Below are 21874 nucleotides of genomic sequence, written 5' to 3' on the forward strand. Positions count from 1 at the left end.
GCCATCCGCACTTTTTTTTGTCCGCCCCTCAGATCTTAAAAACTACTGAGGCTAGAGGGCTGCAAATTGGTATGTTGATCATCCATCCTCCCATCATCAAACATAACAAATTGCAGCCATCTAGCCTCAGAAGTTTTTATTTTATTTAAGGTTAAATTTAGCCATAACCGTGCTGACATTGATATAGGTCAGGCCACCACGGGACCGTGGTTAAAGTTTCAGCGGCCGCGGCTCATACAGCATTATACCGAGACCACTGAAAGATTGATCTATTTTCGGTGGCATTGTTTATACGCTGTACAGAAAACTCGATTGCGCCGAAGAAACTTTGGCGCATTTTTTTACTTTTTTTTAAATTGCTTGAATATTACTCTCTACCATAGACATGAGTTACTTCCAATATCATTCGCAGTCTTTGAACCTGTGCTCTAGCTTGATATAATTATTACTTTTTGTTGGTTTTATCTATTTTTAATTTTGTTATCGCCCTCTCTTTAATCGGTTTTATTTACATTTTTAAACTTTGTTCTAAAAAAATCTTTCTAATCAACTCCATGGTTTTTTGCTTGCCTCATACGGCAGTACCTATGTCATTTTAATAATAATAATAATAATAATAATAATAATAAAAGACATTCTGTTTTGTAAAACTTGGTATGTTGTTAAAAATACAACAAAAAATCTATAAGCTTGACTAGAACTACTGTCCTCATCGTCCGAGAGAATGAAACTAGATCAGAATTTCCATCTGGACGGGTTATTTATATCAAGTTCCTGCTTGAACTTCTGACTACTTGCCCAGTCTGGTTCGTTGCCGTTACGCTGACCATTTGCTACTCAATGAGGGAAGGGGGGGTGGGGACAGAAGGGGGAGAAGGAGGAGGAGTTTGTTCCCTCTGAAGATGACGACAGTAGGCCTCTTAAATCTCAAGAATTTAAAATGTGTTTTTAACAATATACCGAGATTTGTACACAAGAAAAAATGGTCTTATTTCACCCTCATCTTTAACAGAACGTGAATTTTCTTTATAGTCTTCAATAATAATAATAATAATAATAATAATAATAATAATAATAATAATAATAATGAAAATGACTGCTACCATAAAGCATTATTTTCTTAATATAAAAAATTCTCCAATATAAAGTCGTTGCACTAAATAAAGTATAATCAAAAGATTCCAAAAATAATCCGGTAAATTTTCACAAAACGGCCCAGCCAGAAATTTAAAACGCAGACTCTCTCCTATTAGAAATTGAAGTGATTGGAAAGAATTGATCTAGTATATATATATATATATATATATATATATATATATATATATATATATTTGTGTACATGTGTGTATATATGTATGTATGTGTAAAATAACTGACTCTTGTTCTTCTTTTTTATTCAAAACACCCAAAACAAATCCCGTATTGTTTGTGTGTAAATTATCATAGTTTGGTTGCTTGTTTAATTCGTCTTTTATCAGTAATTTGTCTTAGAATCCTGATACTTCTGAGGGATTTTGAAAGGTAGGTTGCGATTACCGTATTCCTCAAGATGGTTTTGCTAAATAAGTAATAATGAAAATGACTGCTACCATAAAGCATTATTTTCTTAATATAATAAATTCTCCAATATAAAGTCGTTGCACTAAATAAAGTAAAATCAAAGGATTCCAAAAATAATCCGGTAAATTTTCACAAAACGGCCCAGCCAGAAATTTAAAACGCAGACTCTCTCCTATTAGAAATTGAAGTGATTGGAAAGAATTGATCTAGTATATGTATGTATATATATATATATATATATATATATATATATATATATATATATATATATATATATATATATATATATATAATGTATATATATATATATATATATATATATGTGTACATATGTGTATGTATGTATGTATGTGTAAAATAATTGACTTGTTCTTCTTTATTCAAAACACCCAAAACAAATCCCGTTTTGTTTGTGTGTAAATTATCATAGTTTGGTTGCTTGTTTAATTTGTCGTTTATCAGTAATTTGTCTTAGAATCCTGATACTTCTGAGGGATTTTGAAAGGTAGGTTGCGATTACCGTATTCCTTAAGATGGTCTTGTTAAATAAGTAACTTACCATTCTAATTAATTTTCTGCAGCTTGAAACCCTTGTATGGGAAATTATCCAATATTCATGGCGATTTTGCATATGTCACATTCACATTAAGGGTATTTGTATAAAAATTTCTTTGTTTATTTGGTCGAGTGACAGTAGGTTCATAAAGTATATCAGATATATAACAGTGAGGATACGGAATTTTTGTCGGTTTTGGGATATTTGCGTTCATGTGTTTTCAGAACATTCTTTTCTACAAGAAGTGAAAACGCGTAGAATCTGTAACGTTCACGTTTATAAAATGCAATTCATGAGACACGATTGTGGCCTATGCTTCCAAAAATTCCTAGTACTCGTTCCTAACATCGTGACGTATCAGTCTTAATTGACATAAAGCTCAACAAACCCGCGCTTCAGTTCTCAGCCTTTGAAAACATTGTATTGTACGAAAGTTTAAATCTTTCACGTGGGAAACACACTTTGCTTCAGTGTTCATTAGGGTTTTACGTTTACAGCGGTTAAGTTGTCCTAGATTGGTTTAGATAACATAGGATATATATCTCTCTCCCTACATACCATAAAAAATTACTGCACTTGAGCCGACATAAATTTGTTTAGCTTCTGGGAAAGGTGAAGCGGATCCTTGGTCAGGTTAATGGTGATTAGGTTGGAGAGTATCCCCTTTTCAGCAAAGGATGGTCCATGGTGCGAAGCTCCCGGGGAAAGTACGGCAGGGGAGACAGTATTTGATATGATTTGCTTAAACGCTTCGCCTTAGGTAAGAAAAGGGTACTTTAATTAACAAGTCCTGTGATGTATCCCCCCCTTTTCGGCAATAGTAATGGGGTGGCCTGGCGAAGGCCCCTTCCTGATTAGGTACGGCGTAGGATGCATAGTATTTGTCATTTATTTAGGTAAATAAACAAGTTGTATTGTAATAAAAGGAAGTGTGCCTTTTTTCATTGTAGGTTTTGAGGTAAACTCCTAACCCAGAGGCGAGGAATTAGCTCGAGAACTGTTGACTTCCGAGAGAAATATAGATCGAATTCTTTCCAATCACTTCAATTTCTAATAGGAGAGAGTCTGCGTTTTAAATTTCTGGCTGGGCCGTTTTGTGAAAATTTACCGGATTATTTTTGGAATCATTTGATTTTACTTTATTTAGTGCAACGCCTTTATATTGGAGAATTTTTTATATTAAGAAAATGATGCTTTATTGTAGCAGTCATCCTTATTATTATTATTATTATTATTATTATTATTATTATTATTATTATTATTATTATTATTATTATTATGAAGAAAATTCACGTTCTGTTAAAAATGAGGGTGAAATAAGACCATTTTTCTTGTGTATAAATCTCGGTATATTGTTAAAAACACATTTTAAATTCTTGAGCTTTAAGAGGCCTACTGTCGTCATCTTCAGAGGGAACAAACTACTCCTCCTCCTCCTCCTCCTCCTCCCCTTCCCTTCCCTCATTGAGTAGCAAATGGTCAGCGTAACGGCAACGAACCAGACTGGGCAAGTAGTCAGAAGTTCAAGCAGGAACTTGATATAAATAACCCGTCCAGATGGAAATTCTGATCTAGTTTCGTTCTCTCGGACGATGAGGACAGTAGTTCTAGTCAAGCTTATAGATTTTTTGTTGCATTTTTAACAACATACCAAGTTTTACAAAATAGAATTAGTCTTTTATTATTATTATTATTATTATTATTATTATTATTATTATTATTATTATTATTATTATTATTATTAAAATGACAGGTACTGCCGTTTGAGGCAAGCAAAAAGCCATGGAGTTGATTAGAAAGATTTTTTAGAAGAAAGTTTAAAAATGTAAATGAAACCGATTAAAGAGAGGGCGATAACAAAATTAAAAATATATAAAACCAACAAAAAGTAATAATTATATCAAGCTATAGCACAGGTTCAAAGACTGCGAATGATATTGGAAGTTACTCATGTCTATGCTAGAGAGTAATATTCAAGCAATTAAAAAAAAAAGTAAAAAAATGCTTCAAAGTTTCTTCGGCTCAATCAAGTTTTCTGTACAGCGTATAAACAATGCCACCGAAAATAGATCAATCTTTCGGTGGTCTCGGTATAATGCTGTATGAGCCGCGGCCATTGAAACTTTAACCACGGTCCCGTGGTGGCCTGACCTATATCGTTGTCAGCACTATTATGGCTAACTTTAACCTTAAATAAAATAAAAACTTCTGAGGCTAGATGGCTGCAATTTGTTATGTTTGATGATTGGAGGATGGATGATCAACATACCAATTTGCAGCCCTCTAGCCTCAGTAGTTTTTAAGATCTGAGGGGCGGACAAAAAAAAGTGCGGATGGCCAGACAAAGTTGGCACAATAGTTTTCTTTTACAGAAAACTAAAAGTGGAGCATGTGAAAATAATATCATCATCCAAAAATGGCTTTTATAAAGGGATTTTTCTTGCGATCAGCAGAGAACTTCTACAGAGGGAAAGTTAGAAATTGATTTCAGGGTATTTAAGTAAAAATAGGGCAAGGAGCTGCGAATGGCCACACCTTTGACTGGGGAATTTTTGGGAATGATACATGGTATATGTGGCTAGTAAATTCTCTCTCTCTCTACATGTATGATTATATATGTGTGTGTATGTATAATGTTTATATTAATAAACTTTCGAGCGTATAGGCGAGCAGAAACACACACACACATATATATATATGTGTGTGTGTGTATGTGTGTATAAATTATATATATACATATATATGTGTGCGTGTGTGTGTACTCGCCTATACGCACGAAAGTTTATTAATATAAACAAGTATGACGTCACGACGGTAGATTCTTACGTATGGGTTTCACCATTCACTCGGGGACATCGATTCTAAGAATCTTGAAACCCAAGGTGGAGGTTGATTAATTTCATCCGCAGGTGGCCGAAGAACATATACAAGTTGGTACATAAATGTTTATTAACAAAAAACATTCAAAAGCTTGGTTTATATTTGTGTGCATACACAAATAATCACGCAAGCACTTTGTTATTAAGCTGATACACGAGTGAACATGACGCAATGATTCATGATGTTTTTCACCTCGGCTGGTTGAAATAATCATTGGTAAGACAGTATTTGTCTTGTACTTCGGGCTCATCAAACAGCTGCTTTCCTAACTGGACCTTGGCCTCCGTTCACTAATTGTAGGTTTTTATGGAATCATAAACTTACGAGTTATGTATTATAGCGGTTATCAGTCATGTATTATAGCAGTTATCATCATCGAATTACCAGCATAATTCAAAGAATGCTATTTTACCTTTGGACGCAAAGTATTGTAAAGAGCGTTAATGTTCCATGAGAAGAATCCTTAGCATCCACGTTAATATTTTTCCCATTAGTAGTGGTTGACGTGAAACCTTTGACTGGAGCGCTGTTTGAGTCGTAGCCGTTGAGCTACTGAACTGAGTCAGGCATGCAGTGAAGAATTCACGAGGCCTCCACACATCACAAAGGAGATAAAATTGCTTCTAATTTAACAATGACAACTTGGAACGGCTTGTGCGCGTGTTTTACTGCACGAAAATAGACTAGGAGCAGTTGATGAGCTAAAGTGATTTGTAATGTCGGACGTGAGCAGATAAAAGGGCGTCTGTCGCTGATGGCTTAACTGGCGCGAGAAAGAGAGAGAGAGAGAAGAGAATACCGGTTCTTTGCGGCAGAGGCCTTCCGGGCAACAACGGCACTTCGTATGCACCGGGTTCACGAACCGCTATACCCTTTCGGACTGAAGAGAGAGAGAGAGAGAGAGAGCTGAGTAGAGTTGACGTAATACTGTCCTTAATTTTCCTTGACACAGAACTTTTGCCATCTGAATGTGACTGATTAATTTGCTGTGTACTGTTACCATTTGCTCAGGTATTGACGTTATTTACTCATGCAATAAGTAGAGACGTGTTTATAAAGTTGAACATTGAAAATGTAGGTTCTTGGCGTCCCAAGGGCAAAATCGAGACCTAGTTTTCTTCTTCATTCTCAAGGCAGCATAAACAGGATTTGCGTGAAACGTTGGAGCCGTTTCAAAGGGAAATTCCTACTACTGTACTACCATTAATGGAGGCCAGTAGGAAATTTCATGCTGACACTCTTTTATTCCTATTTCGATATCTTGTACTTTAATTCAGTTATTTTCTCGTAATTTGCTGCTGAATTGTGAGACAGTGATGATGTCGTTTTATTATTTCTTACTGTGTATGTATTTTTATCTTTGATGGAAACTGATGCATTGTTATGGTTTGTACTGAAATGATCTCTGATATATGCCTGGTAATTGCGATTGGCAATATGATTACATATAATAAAAGCCAGATTTTATTTAAATGGGTTATATGTTTTTTTAAATATCATAAATGTTATAATCTTCGATTATAACATTTTCTTCATTTTTGAGCTAATATATACAGTACTATATATATAAATGTGTTATATATATGTATATATATACTACACACACACACACACACAAACACACACACACATATATATATATATAATATATATATATATATATATATATATATATATATATATATATATATATATATATAACAACAGGAAGTATTTCATCCTTACGTAAGATATAAAGAATATACTCTTTGTCATTTGTATATTTGCCTATTATATTTAGGTACATTATGGCCAAGTGAGTCATAAAAGTCATCTCAAGATTGTGGAACCCATTAAGAAAAAATAAACAGTAGGGTTAGAAGACTAACGTCTTTAGTTACTGGCATGAACGTTTCTAACCTGAGCAAAGAATTATTGGAAAATTGTTCCCGAGAAAGTTTGAAAGGTTTAAAAGTTCTCTTAACAAGGAACCATTCGGCTCTCTTTACGCGGAGGAAAAAGTTATGGTTTTTGTGCCCCAAGAGTCACTGTTTGTCCGTAGTACATAAGCCAATGTGGTAAAAATGTGCACGTTACAGTTTGCTGCTCTATAGTTGTGTGTGTGTGTGTGTGTGTTTGTTTGTTTTTTGTATTTTTTTTTTTTTTTTTTGCGGTGAAATCGTGTATGATGAAGCACTCAATAAACTTATCTTATTCTCTTCAGTGTGCTTTTTCTGCAGTTATATTTTCTTGAGGTGAATATATATTTGAAATAAAAGATGGTGGAGGGATTCTGAAATAACACCCAAGACTTTATGAAAAAAGATGACGTAATCGACTGGGAGTAAGTAATTCGGAAGCTGGACCGTTCATGCCAGCCAGCAGTTTGGATTTAGGTCATTGCAGATGGCAGTAATCTATGTCTTTTGGACGTCTATCGTAGGCTGGCCAGGTTCTGTTTCTTGCGAAGGATGTCTCCACGCCTTGCCTATTCTGTAGATGTTAGAGTGATCATTAGTCTCACTGGAAGCTGTCATCACGTCCTATAGCGCTTCGCAGTCCCAAAGAGGCTTGGAAACTTGGAACACAAATGTCTTCACTTTGAGCATTCCTTCATGCCATTCATTTTTAGTTTTCTGAAAAAAAAAAAAAAAAAAACTTGTGCCGACTTTGTCTGTCCATCCGCATTTTTCGTCTGCACTTTTCCTGTCCGCCCTCAAATCTTAAAAACTACTGAGGCTAGAGGGCTGCAAATTGTTATGTTGATCATCCACCCCCGAATCATAAAATATACCAAATTATAGCCCTCTGGCCTCAGTAGTTTTTATTTTATTTAAGGTTACAGTTAGACATAATCGTGCGTCTGGCAACGATATAGGCCGTGGTTAAAATTTCATGGGCCGCGGCTCATACAGCAGTATATCGAGACCACGGAAAGATAGATCTATTTTCGGTGGCCTTGATTATGCGCTGTACAGAAAACTCGATTGTGCCGAAGAAACTTCGGCACATTTTTTACTTATTCAAATGGGGAACGCTTTGCCGTCTCCTGTTTGCTCGAAGATTTGCTGGAAGATTCAGCATCTTTTGTTTTCGGAGCGGTATTTGATGTCATCTAAGAAAGAAAGTCTCTTATATTGTCCCCCTTTTTTTGGGGTAGTTTTGGGGGCGAGTTCGGTTTGGTGGACCAAGGAGGTTAGACCCCTTCAGGACTGGAGTATATTCATCAATTTATGAACTGTTATCCGGGATTCGTACCGAGAAGAGCGTGTTCTAATTGTGAGTCGGATTTTGCCCCCAAACGTAGAAAGCAGTTAGGTGTTCACTTTCTCAGACTTTCAAAACCTTCGATTAAAAAAACTTATTCTATCATCGCAGCCTGCGAAAAAACCCAGCACTTCGTGTGCTTATTAAATTTTTAGAGAGAGAGAGAGAGAGAGATAATGAGGAAATGTGTGGGAATTAACAGACAGATATGGCGAATTAAACGGTTATGTCAGTCACTGTTCCTCATGTCAGTTTGCATCTGGAAGAGCAAAATATTTCTTTTGACCAATTCATTGCGTTAATTGCTAAGTACTTCCTCCTTCCAGGCAAGTAATTCTCTTTAAATGATCATTGGACAGTTGTTGGAAGAGATCCGTTGTCATTTTTTCCTGATGCTGACTAGTCGCCACCAAGTATGAGTGTAGCATGCTCCTTGCGCAGGCAGTTATTGCAAACGGTGTTTTGTGTCAAGCGGTCCTGTCTGGCTATGACCAGAGACAAGAAAAGTGGAAAAGGCTCCGCAAAAACAGTGTCTGTAGTGTAAAAAGTGAAAAGCATGGTAAAGAGAAGTAATAGATAGATTAAGAATGAAGATGGTCAACAGCAGATAAGAATTTTTTTTTTTTTTTGCTACAAAAGGAAACTAAGGATGGAAGGTGACATCTGTATACTTTTTTTAGACGGTAATAACGGATAGTTCTCACTGTGGTTCTGATAGTCTCGAAATGCATAGGCATTGTAATAGCCTAAAAATTTGTAACAAGGAATTTCATGGCAGTCACTGACAGTTCATTAGGCGATGTATGAGAAGCATGCTTGATTTGTCATAAGGCCACAGTTTGTCCTTGCTTGTTGTATAACCGAAGGTGACAATACTTATTTTTATGTAATAAAACACTCACGTCATAAGCAGAGGCGAAGCAGGACCGAGGGAAACACTGACCAAAGATTTGACTCTATTGTTGGTTTTTAAGGATAATTTTATCAAGTCGAAGGTAGTCTCATGTTACTGAGTCGGGGACCAGAGGATAGCATACAGTAGTTGTACAGTTCCCGACCGCAAGGTGATACATTGAAAGGTATAGATGTACAGATTTAGTGTGCGTGCGCGCTGTGTTTATTATAAGCTTATGTTCTGTGCTGTGTGTTTATAAGAGAGAGAGAGAGAGCTTTAAAATCCGAATAGAAATATTTGTTCATTCTAATACTGGTTAAATTAAGGTCCCCAGATGTTATCCCTCTGCAGAGTATCCAGACATTTTGTGTCAGCTTAATGTACTAGAGTTATTGTCTTGTTTTGATCATGAGGGCTGAAATAGAGCAACTCCTGCCCTGAGCTTTCTAACAGAGAAACATGACAAGGATGTTTTTCTGCTCTGTTCAAGGGCATTCAACTTTAAGTTTTGGTGGGGCTTTTTGTTTTTTAACCAAAGGCCCAGAGTCTTCGGTGTATAAGGCTTATAAACATAAAGCCTCGCACACACTCATGCTCTTAAAGGTTGTTGCAAAAACTGACAGAAATTATTATTATTATTATTATTATTATTATTATTATTATTATTATTATTATTATTATTATAATTATAATTATTATTATTATTATATATCGACGACTTTACATTTTCTGAACTTCAAAAGGTCCAGAGGATGGTTTTTCATTTTCTTTGCATCTGCGTATTTTCCTTTGTCTAACAAGTAATCAAAAGTTCAAGAAATATGTTCCTTTATTCTTTATCTTTAATTTCCAGTGAAAATTTAACACACACACACACACACACACACACACACACACACACACACACACGGATCCTCTTTGGATAATCGCTTCCAGCCACAAAGGGATGCGCTTCAGGCATTAACGGGACGTCGACGCCGCCACTCTCCTTTTGCCATACCTCGTAACCCGATTCGTCTGCAGCAATGATTATTCACATTTCTTGTTTTGAATGAGCAAGTCAGTGCCCATTTCATTGTCGGTTGTGTCAGAGAGAATCTTAGTTTTGTTTTCAAAACTTAGTTATGCGATTGTGCTGCATAGTAAGACTTAAAGTCAACTGCAGAGTGATTGATTGTCTGAAATCATGATTTGATTATTCTAAGAGAATGGGCATTAATATTAGGTTATTAGGTTTAATCCGCCATTTTGTCGTAAGAATTATCCAGTTTAATTTTTGCTAGTTTTATCCTTTGGTACGGAGCAGATTACGATTTATTGTAAACAAAATTTACCCGAAGCAAATTATATGAAATTTGTGTTGACATAGGAGAGGAAGTTTTATTTCCTTTCTTGTCAATACATCAGGTCATCGGCATAGCACTCGGGGACTTCCCTAACAACGGTGGGGATGGTGTAATTCTCTCTCTCTCTCTCTCTCTCTCTCTCTCTCTCTCTCTCTCTCTCTCTCCGGCCATTGCGAGCGATGGAAAGATTCATTTGAATGAGAGTTTCTTGTCGTTGTAACAAGGGTTGTTATAAGTTACACCGTCTCTCATTGCTTTCGTTTCAGTTAGAAATTTCCACATTGTATATATATATATATATATATATATATATATATATATATATATATATATATATATATATATATATATATATATATATATATGTATGTATGTATGTATGTATAACTGAATCACGAAAATATGGAACGCGGTGAATATATAAATAAAGATAAAATCCACGAAGGAAAGGGAAACACTGGAGTGCTGCGAGGCCTTTCGACTGTCGGTCGTCCTTTTACGTAGCAGAGTAAAGGACGACAGAGAGTCGAAAGGCCTCGCAGCACTCCAGTGTTTCCATTTCCTTCGTGGATTTTATATATATATATATATATATATATATATATATATATATATATATATATATATATATATATATATATATATATATATATATATATATAAAATCCGTAGTAGTTGTCCACGTTCAGTATGTGCTACTCATCTCGCAGAACATCGCCATCTTTATCTCGTGATGTGACCCGATGTCAGACTGCTCAGTCAACAAGAGGTCTTGTATTCCATTCATTTTGGGTCTATGGAAAAGTCTTCCTTTGCAGTAGTGACAGTTAATGATGATTATATCTGTTCTCTTCACTCGGATCGTAATTTTATTTCCGCGGATCGTAATATTATTTCCGGTGGGTAAATATACGATGGTTCTTTCCTATGCTGTTAATAATACTTTCATATATTTTAATGACATTTTTCCTCTGCCATTTATCTCTCCTTTTCATGGCTTCTGTTTGTTCATTACAGACTATAATATTCAGCCTTGTGTATCAGGCTTCTTAATCAGAATTAACTTGCTGTAATCATTGTTTTACCTTAGTTTATAACTCTTGTCTTTGATATTGCAGTCATTTTGTGATTGCGTTTGATGGTTTTCTTTTTCCTTAGCTTTGAATCTAAGGCAACTCATCCTGTTAGCAACCTTTCCCTCAGTTTTACTTAGATTCTGTCATTTTTTCCAGCCTTGAAAGATCTTTCAGACAGATCGGTACCAGTAATATAGCAGTCTGTGACTTAGTCTTTCCACAGAACCCCGAGGACATGATTGTTCCTTCAGTGATGGTAAGAAAAATCGCTATAAATAACTTTATACAAAGAAGTAAAATCATAAGCAGGGGTCATAGAAAACACAGATTTATACCAGACTTTTTGCAATATCTCATTAAATGACAACAAATTATTCACTGAATTCGCCCAGAGTATGTCAGGTATATAGGAAAGGTGGCCAGGATATCTAAGCTATGGGAGTCTATACTGGTTATTAAAAAAAACAATTCAGGGTTCAAGAAAGATAGAGATGATTAGACTTTTGAACACTTGTGTTGATAAAATATGAAACAATGGCAGTGTGGTTGGAAGTATCGGAGTGGTCACCCTTTGGGATGAGTTGAACCAGTTTCTTACCGAGATATACATTGTCAAATACAACATTTAACAGAGGCGCAAAGGTTGTAATGCATATAAGCCAACTCCACTGCAAACTCCTTTAGGAATCATATAGAAATGCAGTCAGGGCCAGATACCTTGCTAATATTTAAATAACATCACAGATCTGAGAGAGAGTAGATGTCAAGGGGGGTTAGGGCTTAGAGAGGTAACATGAACAGTCGTTGAAAGAAGAGTCACCTAGAAAATTAAAAGCTGAAATGTGTTGCTTCTTTATTATGAGAGCAAAGTTATGAGAGCAAAGTCAGGTTCATCAAGACAAAGAGGAAAAAATGGGTTTGTAAGAGTTGCTGAGAACTTGATTTGTAGAGGACCAGAAAAATTTTTCATGAGAAGTAAGAGATGTATTTCCTCATGGTACGAGAAACCGTCTACCTTTAAAGAACAGAAGTGCGGGAATTCCCAGCAGATTTAAAGGAATTGCAAGGGGAGACGCACCCAGTCTCGACTAGATAGCTGAGGAGTTGGAGCTGTCAAACCTTGGATATAAGAATCGAGTTATAACAGAAGAATGGACGTACTGCCTTAATAATCGTAGTACACAGCGGGCACTGTATGGGAGAGAAGCGACGAACAAGTGACAAAAGGAAAAGAATTTAACTTCTAGAATGTTGGATGCGTGATGACGATGATTACGAGTATGAGGCGGGCGTTGGTTGAATGATTAATTCCATCTCGTCAGTAAGAGAACATGTTAGGGCAACATAATTGTGGGCTGAACAGAGATGTTCTGTGTCGTGTATATTATCATCTCGTAGATGGAAGAATGAAAGTCACAACTGTTTTGTCATTTGCCCGCTTTTTAAAGAAAACAGCTTCTTGTTTTGAAATATGCATACATACGTATTTATAGATGCGTGTATTTCTTTTTTAAAACTTCAAGTTGTTATTACCCGCTTTTAAATTGCCAAGTCATTCCACGCGAATTCGTAAGTACAAATTATGAAACTCTTAGCGGAAGCTACAGAAACCACACGTGAATACCGCGACGGTTCCGTCGTGTCTGCAAGTAGTAGCTGTTGTGTTATCGAAATGAAAGCCAAGAAAAATGCTGTAATTTCAGGACAGTGCGTTGTCATTTGTCACGTTTCTCTCGAAAACAATTTCGTGTTTTTCTTTTCGTAGCTTTTCACGTGCAGCGCTTTAGGTCATGAGACATTGCTATAAATTGTAGTGTAGTGGTGGGTAGTGTTTACGCAAGATCGTGGGAGTGTTTGGCAGCCTAATGTTTATCATCGGTAACCCAGGGCTGATGTTTTCCTTTCTGCCTTGCAATGCTACTTTTCTATGGTCTTTTTCTTCCACTGTGACGGAGCAACTTTTAGTTCTTTGAAACGATTCAATCGAGGGAACTTTGTGTATTTCGTTTTAGTTCCAGACTTTAAAGGATTAGACGTTTCCTGTTTTTGGCTTTCTTCAGTTCTCATTTTTTTTTTAATCAGGAGGATTTCTTAATTTCTTATTTGTTTAAGTGAAATACCATTCATTCGTGGCTATATAGTGATTCCCCTAGAATTGTTATACCCATGGCAGGCAACCACTGCAAACCGAAATTGTAAAATTATAATGTTTAATGACCTTGGATGTACGTATTGTTATTGAGTTTTCCGATAACATCCTGAAGTGTGCACTGTCCTGTGCATAGGCATACGTCAGCAGTTTGTTAATTATCCTCAAGGTTCATGTATGTGACCTTCTACTTATATGTACTCTTATGTTATTCATAGCCAACAGGTAACTTCTCCCTTCTCATATTTCTGATATTTCTGATTGATTTGTGTCATTAACTAGAGAGATCGCACTCTTAACACATCAGAGAATCATTGATAACAAATAAAAAGAGGAAATTATAGTCGAGGCTCAGATGAGTGTGTTATGAAATTTCTAGTTCGAGAAACATTTCATCTTCAGATACTTTCCGTTATGCGGTCATAATCAATGTTTTATCACTCAGAAGTTCACTACTTTTTCGTACTTTTTACTCGATTTAGTTTCAAACTTATTGGGAAAATTTTTTTTATAGAAATGCAAGAATTGTAAAAATATAAGTCAAAGGGGTTCGCTAAAGAAACTAGGAAAATCATGAATTTGAGCATAGGATGAAATTGTACAAGTGTTACGAAAATGACCTGAGTTTGATGTAGGGTCTTCGATTTTTTTGTGACAGATATGGGGCGAGATTGCAAGTTTGATCAATTTGACCTCTTTCTCGTATGTTCGGCTTCTTTTTTTGATTTGTATAGCCTGGTGACTCATTATTTGTATATTTGTCGATACATAACACATTCCTTCTGTTTTGCATATAGTGGGTAGTTTTAGATTCTCTAAAGCAAAAATTCAAAATAAAGGCTAAGTAATACATTGGTCTGGTCTAAGCCAAAATAAAAAAGGATGGATTAGGTAGACACAAGAGGCAAAGGACGAGTTTTTTTCGAATTAGGGGACACGGATGCACTGAGGGGTTCTAAAAATTTGTAAAAAGGGAAGAGAGAGAGATGGTAAATTATCGATATCCAGAGCGAATGCAATTAGCCCTGACCAGCATCCTAGAGAGCAAAAGAGATTCATGAAAAATGAGAGCAAGGCATTTGATTTGACGGTCGAAAGTCAAGAAAAAATCAAAACTTTGTGAGTGGTGAGGGGCATCTCAATGTCTTGCATGTTGAGGGCTCCAGTAAGGGAAGCTTTGACGTTTGGGTGATGAGTTTACGAAAGACTCATTGCTAGAAGTTAGATCAATTTTAAGGGTGAAAATGTAAGCAAAGAAAAGAATTGTGAGCCAAATATCATTGAAAAGGGCAAAGTTAAGACTCAAGACCCGCAATTTATTTCTGAAGAATATACGAAATTTTTTTTAATTCCTTGAATTTGCTTTGACAGTTTACTTCATAGTACTGGATAGTTAAATGATTCCAGTGCCAGGTCATAAATCCAAACTTTCATGAATCAAAAAAAAGCTTGCTTTGTTTTTATATGTTTTATCATCAACGCAATCGTTTTAGTAGTGAGCATCTAGCTTTTACTGAAATTTTTCTTCTTGTGTTTCAGGTCCTTAATCCACTGACCTACTGATCCGTTAGTATCAGGTAAGCTGAAGTGTTATGATTTTTATGTATTAAAACTGATACAGGTGATGTCTTATTTTTAAATGTTTGTTTCTTAAAGATTCGCATCATCTTACAGTACAAGGTGTAACACGCAGCCGAGTTTTACACAAATGTGTAAAAGGCATTTAACACACGTAGTTCCACATTCCTGATGTAGCATTGTTTTCCCAGCTTGGCAAGTGTTCATTGAAGCTTCCTATCTTCTGTGAGTTTGTATGCGTGCCGATGCGTCCCCAGATATTTTTGCTTTAGTTATACACTAAACAAGGACAGTTTTTATGCTAGTCTTCATAAGAACCACCTAACTTACAGCTTCGAAACGGCTTCTTACTCTCTATCTCCCTTACACGCATCAATAGCGAAGTCGTAAGTCGACACAGCATATAAGAGCCGAATTAGACTTTCTCCTCTAGTTCCCAGAAATTCCAGACAGGTGAAGAAGAAGAAGAAGAAGAAGAGCAAAACGTCGATCGGAAAACATCAGCTGCTCTCTCGTTATTAGGAATGACTTCGGGAAAACAGACTCGTCACTGGCACCTCACGCTTCTGGTCGATCAAGCGTGAGGAATGATGAGCTGTAATGAGGACTCATGCTCTATTAGAGCATCGTCAGTGGACTGAACATGTTTAGGAAGGAGATAATGACCAGCTTTCTGTCTGAACTTTTGTCGTGATGATGTAGTTAGTGATGTAAAGCACGAGCTGCGTTGAAGAGAAAGGCCTTCAGGTGACTGATTAGTTTAGTGAATGATTAATGTAGCCTTACCGTCTAGCGTCGTAAGAGAGAGAGAGAGAGAGAGAGAGAGAGAGAGAGAGAGAGAGAGAGAGAGAGAGAGAGGGTGGACGGGGAAAACTGTCCATGGTTTTCCGGAGTAAGTCTTAATAAATGAAATTACCTTTTTTATCAAAGTTTGATGGGTGAGCTTGCGTTTGTTGTTAATCCTGCTTTTATTGGATTTTTGTATAAAGTTAACCCTTATTTTTTTATTTATTTAATAGGAGGAAAAATTCATCCTGTTTTCACATAGCTTTCTGATCTTAAACTGACAGATGTTGATCAGATACAGTAAAGAATAGCTGTTAAATGTATTAAGTGCCAAAGACTTAGCAAACACCTAAATTTTATTGTTTTCCAATTAAATTATGGAGAAATATTTACTCTTAGAATAGATCTCGTAATGCAGCTATACCAGTACAGGCTAACTGTACGATATTTCTGTATACAGCCTTGACTTATTTTCCTATCAAGGGGCATTCCTCCGCATTTCTTTCCCGGCCGCGGAAGTCTCAAGTGTTCTAGACTTATTTGGTCTTGACAAGTTTGACTATCGTGGCGTTAAGATGCTAAAACGTGCCAGAAAATTTCCTTTTGTTAAGTTGTTTTTACCTCCATGTATTCTAGATTATCGGGAAGCTTCATGGTATAGACTCACTCGGTCAACCCGAAGCCGTTTCTCTAAATGGACTAAGTCAGCATTCGATGCTCTCCCAAATTCTGTTCGCATCATCAAAGAAGGAAAATGGTTGTGCAAATAAATGGTTTCACGACAAAGAAAATAACCATTAATACACATGTTAGGTAGTACAAATGTATTGTTACAAATTCTTTATTGTTAATGTGTCCTTTTGTCCGTTGAGTAGATACTCCCATGGACAGGTGTTTCATAGCTCTAATTACCCATGTTTAATTACAAGTATTTTCCCAAGATTCTACTGAAGAATTGAAAGGGTGAGAAATGTGGAGACACGAACAAGTGGTAAAATTAGTGTATGTGAATGGATGGATCAGTGTTCGAGATGGTCCGATCATGTGGAAAGAACGGAGGACGGTAGGTTAGTGGAAAGTGCTCAGTTTGGAAGTGTTTGGAGGGAGGGAGGGAGGAGAGGAACCCATGGAAAGCTCTGGATATATAGTGTGAAAGAAGTATTGGAAAGGAATGGCACTTACAATTCATGTTGCGTGAAAATGCGTGCGAGACAGGTGAATTGCACATTGTATATAAAGGGTTTCTGACGCATATATATATATATATATATATATATATATATATATATATATATATATATATATATATATATATATATATATATATATATATATATATATAATATATGTATACACATATATATAATGAAATATAAATATACTTCTACATATACATATAATATATATATGTGTGTGTATTTATATGGGGTGCTATTGCTCAGTGGTAGAGTACTGTGCTTGTTTTTACAAGGTTTTAGTTTAATTTCTGGAGTTCCGCCCACCACTCGACTCAGCTGGGAATCGAGAGAAGTGAGTGGTGCTAGCATCCTCATCCATAGAGACTTGCTGAGAACTGGAAGTCACTACTCTTCATATACCCTCAAGGGGGACTCATCATTAGCACGTCGATCCACCCAGTAGTGCCGCTCGCCCCTGTCTTGTAAACACAGACACTAAGCCCATTCTGTTCAAAATCGTTAGTCCTTTCTCTCCAACTTTTTCTCCGAACTTTCGAATATGCATTTTCAAGGCAGTTTATCTCAAAGAGAGAATTATAAACTCTCTTGCTCTTTAAAAAGAATTATAGTCAGGTTGAGTATTGAAAATATCTAGTGGCGATAAAATGTTCCGGTTACAATGCAATCGTCTGTTGATGACGTCTGCAGATCTAGTGTTTTTGGGAGATTTTGAGATTTGGGAAGAAGTCAGTCACATTTGGACCTTAGCAATAGCTAAAATGTAACAAGAGTGACTATGTATCCTGTGAAAAAAGCCATGCATCGACTTTAGGAAACAATGAGTAAGGTATGTTATTCAAGAGGTAAACTTATTCATAATAGAATCTAGAGAGGTAATGTCAGCTTAAATTACCTTTCCCTGAATGACGGCAAGTATGCAGTTAAACGAACGAAAACGAACGAATGCAGGCACGGAATGCATATTATGTTTGCTGAGGGCGCAGATTGCGTTAACACAATGACTGGAAAAAGTTCAACTCGTGTGCATATAGAGCCGAATAGTAATGGAATCACCAAAGACCTGGTACTTCTGTAGTTTTGGCAGGTAAAGATATTTTATATATATAGTATAAGGGTCCGTAGGGGGATAGTGCCTACAGTGTACCCCGTGAGGTTCTTTGCAGCGTCCCTTCGGCCCCAAGCTGCAACCCCTTTCATTCCTTTTACTGTACCTCCATTCATATCTTTCTTCCAACTTGCCATCCACACACTCCTAACAATTATTTCATAGTGTAACTGCTAGGTTTTCCTCCTGATACACCTTTCAAACCTATCTACTCTCAATTTCCTTTCCAGCGCTGAATGACCTCATAGGTACCAGTGCTTAACTTTTGGCCTAAACTCTGTATTCCATTCCTACAGTATAAGGATAATAGCGGGCTCTAATTTATTAGTTTAATCGCTGTTTTTGCTTAGTTACATCTATTTTGGTCACAGATAGCTGTATTTTACTCCTTTTGGTCAAGACTTCACTGGTCGAGAATAAAATTTTAGGACTGACTTGACGCCAGAGCAACGCATATTTATTGCCATGACCGAGAGAAGGCAGCGAAAGGTTTGTGATTCCATAGCTCTAAATATGGCAGCAGTTCTGTGTGTAGAGTAAAAGGAACAAACTGCCTGGAAAATGCAGTGATGATACGTAAGCTCAAAAGTCTTATGAGAAGAGAAAGCTTGTGAAAGACGTGCGCATTAAGGATTACAGAACCATGTGCAAAAATTCGAAAGTCCAAAGACTAAAATTGCCTCGCGATCCATTCTTTTTTTTTTTTTTTTTTTTTTTTTGCCAAATGGAAGTCACTAACGACATGATAACTTTATAACAAAAAAAAAAAATTGAGCTTCACAGTTTGAAGTAAAAATTAACATCTAAGCGGCATGTTTACGAAATTGTTTTGTAGCTTGAATGGGTAACTTTTTGTACGTGTATTTGGTGTGGGATGACGTAATCATGAGTACGAGCCGATGCGACTGAGTGGAAATTCTTGACGTTCGATGTATGTGCTTGGCTTTGTAACTACCTTCATTATCGGTTCTTGGCTATGAAGACTTTATTATTATTATTATTATTATTATTATTATTATTATTATTATTATTATTAATGTGCTTGACCAGAGTACATACAGCCAGCGGTATGTTTGCGTATATTTTCTCACAGATAAATTGTAAATGTAATACTAAATTTACTCTTGATGATGAATTTGCGTATTTGCGATATCTTTTTTCATATTAATCAGTTATAACCACATTTCCGTAATGTTTTAACATTTCTCTAGCTTAATATTTTTTCCATTTCTGCTTTAAATAGTGTTAACTTTGCTGAACAGTGGTTTTCCCTCAAATTGCTTCCAGGAATTTTTTTTTACTTTAAATGACGTTGCTTTTAGCTTTTTACGTCATTTGTTTTTAATGTAATGTATTTTTCGCTGTTTTCCCCTCTTACTTGGCCGGAGGTTTGTCCAGCCTTCCATTTTTGATAAGTTCAGGTGGGAAATTGCTTGACAGCATTTTCTCATAAGTTTACTATATTGTCAGATGTCTCCCTTTTCACATCTGGTAGCGAACAGTTCCCCTGTCAGTAACCTCGTGCACTTTAGTGGTATCTCAGAACAGAATCCAAGGACACCTTTGTGAATTTTCTTTGATTTCTCATCTTAAAAAGCTGCCTAGAATTGATTTTTGAGTCAATTCGTTTCCTCAACATGAAATCTGTCAGTATTTGTTATTATAGGCCTTTTGTCTTTATACACTTTCTTGATCTCTGTTAAGCCTTTCCTTTTAATTGCAATGTCTTATCTCAAGAGACCTCTCCACTTCATTTGTTGTTCTTTCGTGTGTTTTCGTCTTTATGGATTGATACCATTACAGTATGGTAACTTATCTCTCTTACTCACGAATAACTATTTCCTTTTTCAAAATAGCTATTTACTTCATGAATCCTAACTCATTCGTATCCCATTTCTTTGCTAGTGACACTTTTTTTATCGGTATGTTCTCCTGCAAAGATGACTTTTCCTCAGTGATGTCATCAATAGCAAGCTTTCCCAATTGTCAGCGAGTGATCATTTTCCCCATCTTTAGTACTGGCTGAATTTTATCCACACTGAGCTACTCCTTTTTGGATTATGTCGTCAATTTTACAGTATATCAGCCATGCTTCAATTATCCACAGTTCGCAGGCCATGGTCTCGTTTTACACAAACTTTGCAAAACTTTGACAACCCAATTCTCTCCATCAACCACAGTTTCTGCATGGCCAGCAACCCTAATGTTACCATATTCTGAAAGCAATTCTACATTGTCATGAGGTTTCATCAGATTTCTTTTATAGATTAAATTCTTTGGTTATATTGCTCCAGGTTCTTGCGTACTGTGCCTCATTACACCTTCCAGGTTTTTTCCCATTTTAAGACACGAACAAAAGTCAGTCATATCCGCTTGATTTTTCTTGGCTAATCTCATGAGGTCTACAGTTCTCTCTCTCTCTCTCTCTCTCTCTCTCTCTCTCTCTCTCTCTCTCTCTCTCTCTCTCTATTGGGGCTTCGCTATTCAGTTGGGGATATGTCTGCTGGCAATAAAACTGTCCAAGATTTTTTTTTACTGCCTGGTCTTAAAAGATTTGTTCTACTCGGAGCGCATTTTGGAGTTGCATGAACTGTGAGTCTGTTTTGGGACTCTGGCATAGGTACTTTAATCTGCGGTATTACCTAATCCCACATTCTCACCCAACAGCTCTGGAAAAAAAAAAAAAAACTTTTAACTAAACGAGCAAAACCTCACGCGGTGCATTGTAGGCATTGCTTGAGGTCCTTTGCAGTGTCCCTTCGCCCCTTAGGTGCAACCCCTTTCATTCCTCTTACTAAACCTCCGTTCATATTTTCTTTCTTCCATTTTACTTTCCATCCTCTCTCAACAATTGCTCCATAGTGCACTGCGAGGTTTTCCTCCCATTGTACCTTTAAAACCATTTTTACTCTCAGTTTCCCTTTCAGCGCTGAGTGAGCTCATAGGTCCCAACGCTTGGCCTTTGGCCCCAAGTTTATATTCCATTCCATTGCATACATAAGCGAAAGGATATCCTGATATGCTTTTTCTGCTTTGAGCTCTTTTGACTTGCTTCCCTTAAAAGTAGTTGAGTCTGTAACGCACACAACTTGAATTTCGTTCATTAGTGTCTTTTTGCTGTAATCTAACATCTTGCTTAACGTGAAAGGTCTAACGAAAACAAAAATAACACAGAAGCACCATATATGTAAATACCACTTCCGGATTATTTGGAAGGCTGCCCCCAACAACAATGTACGCTTTCTCGATTGCATGTGCAATGATCTTAGCCACCGTACTTGCCTACTATTGTAGGCAAGTGCATCTTGCACCAAGAAAATATTGCATTAGGATACACTATATAGTACAATAGTTATGTCAAGCTGTATATATAAAATCAAGAAGACTTCTTCATCCTTTCACACTCTGTAATGCTTGTTTCTGAGCAAAATTTAGACTGCAATAAAGAATTGTTAAGCCACCTCAGATATAGAGGTGAAAAGTGTTTACGCTGAATGG

At 36.4% G+C, this 21874-nt stretch overlaps 1 protein-coding gene across 2 annotated transcripts in view; it reads left to right on the forward strand.

Moving 5' to 3' along the window:
* LOC136838534 (neurotrophin 1-like) overlaps positions 1 to 21874 on the forward strand; it is a 68962-nt gene that overhangs the window by 24155 nt on the left and 22933 nt on the right. For both annotated transcript variants that reach the window (XM_067103633.1, XM_067103634.1), the window contains exon 2: positions 15248 to 15285. The gene's annotated coding sequence lies outside the window, so the exon portion shown is untranslated. The remainder of the gene's footprint in view (positions 1 to 15247; positions 15286 to 21874) is intronic.

This window comes from Macrobrachium rosenbergii, chromosome 5 (assembly GCF_040412425.1).
Source record: "Macrobrachium rosenbergii isolate ZJJX-2024 chromosome 5, ASM4041242v1, whole genome shotgun sequence".
NCBI lineage: Eukaryota > Metazoa > Arthropoda > Malacostraca > Decapoda > Palaemonidae > Macrobrachium > Macrobrachium rosenbergii.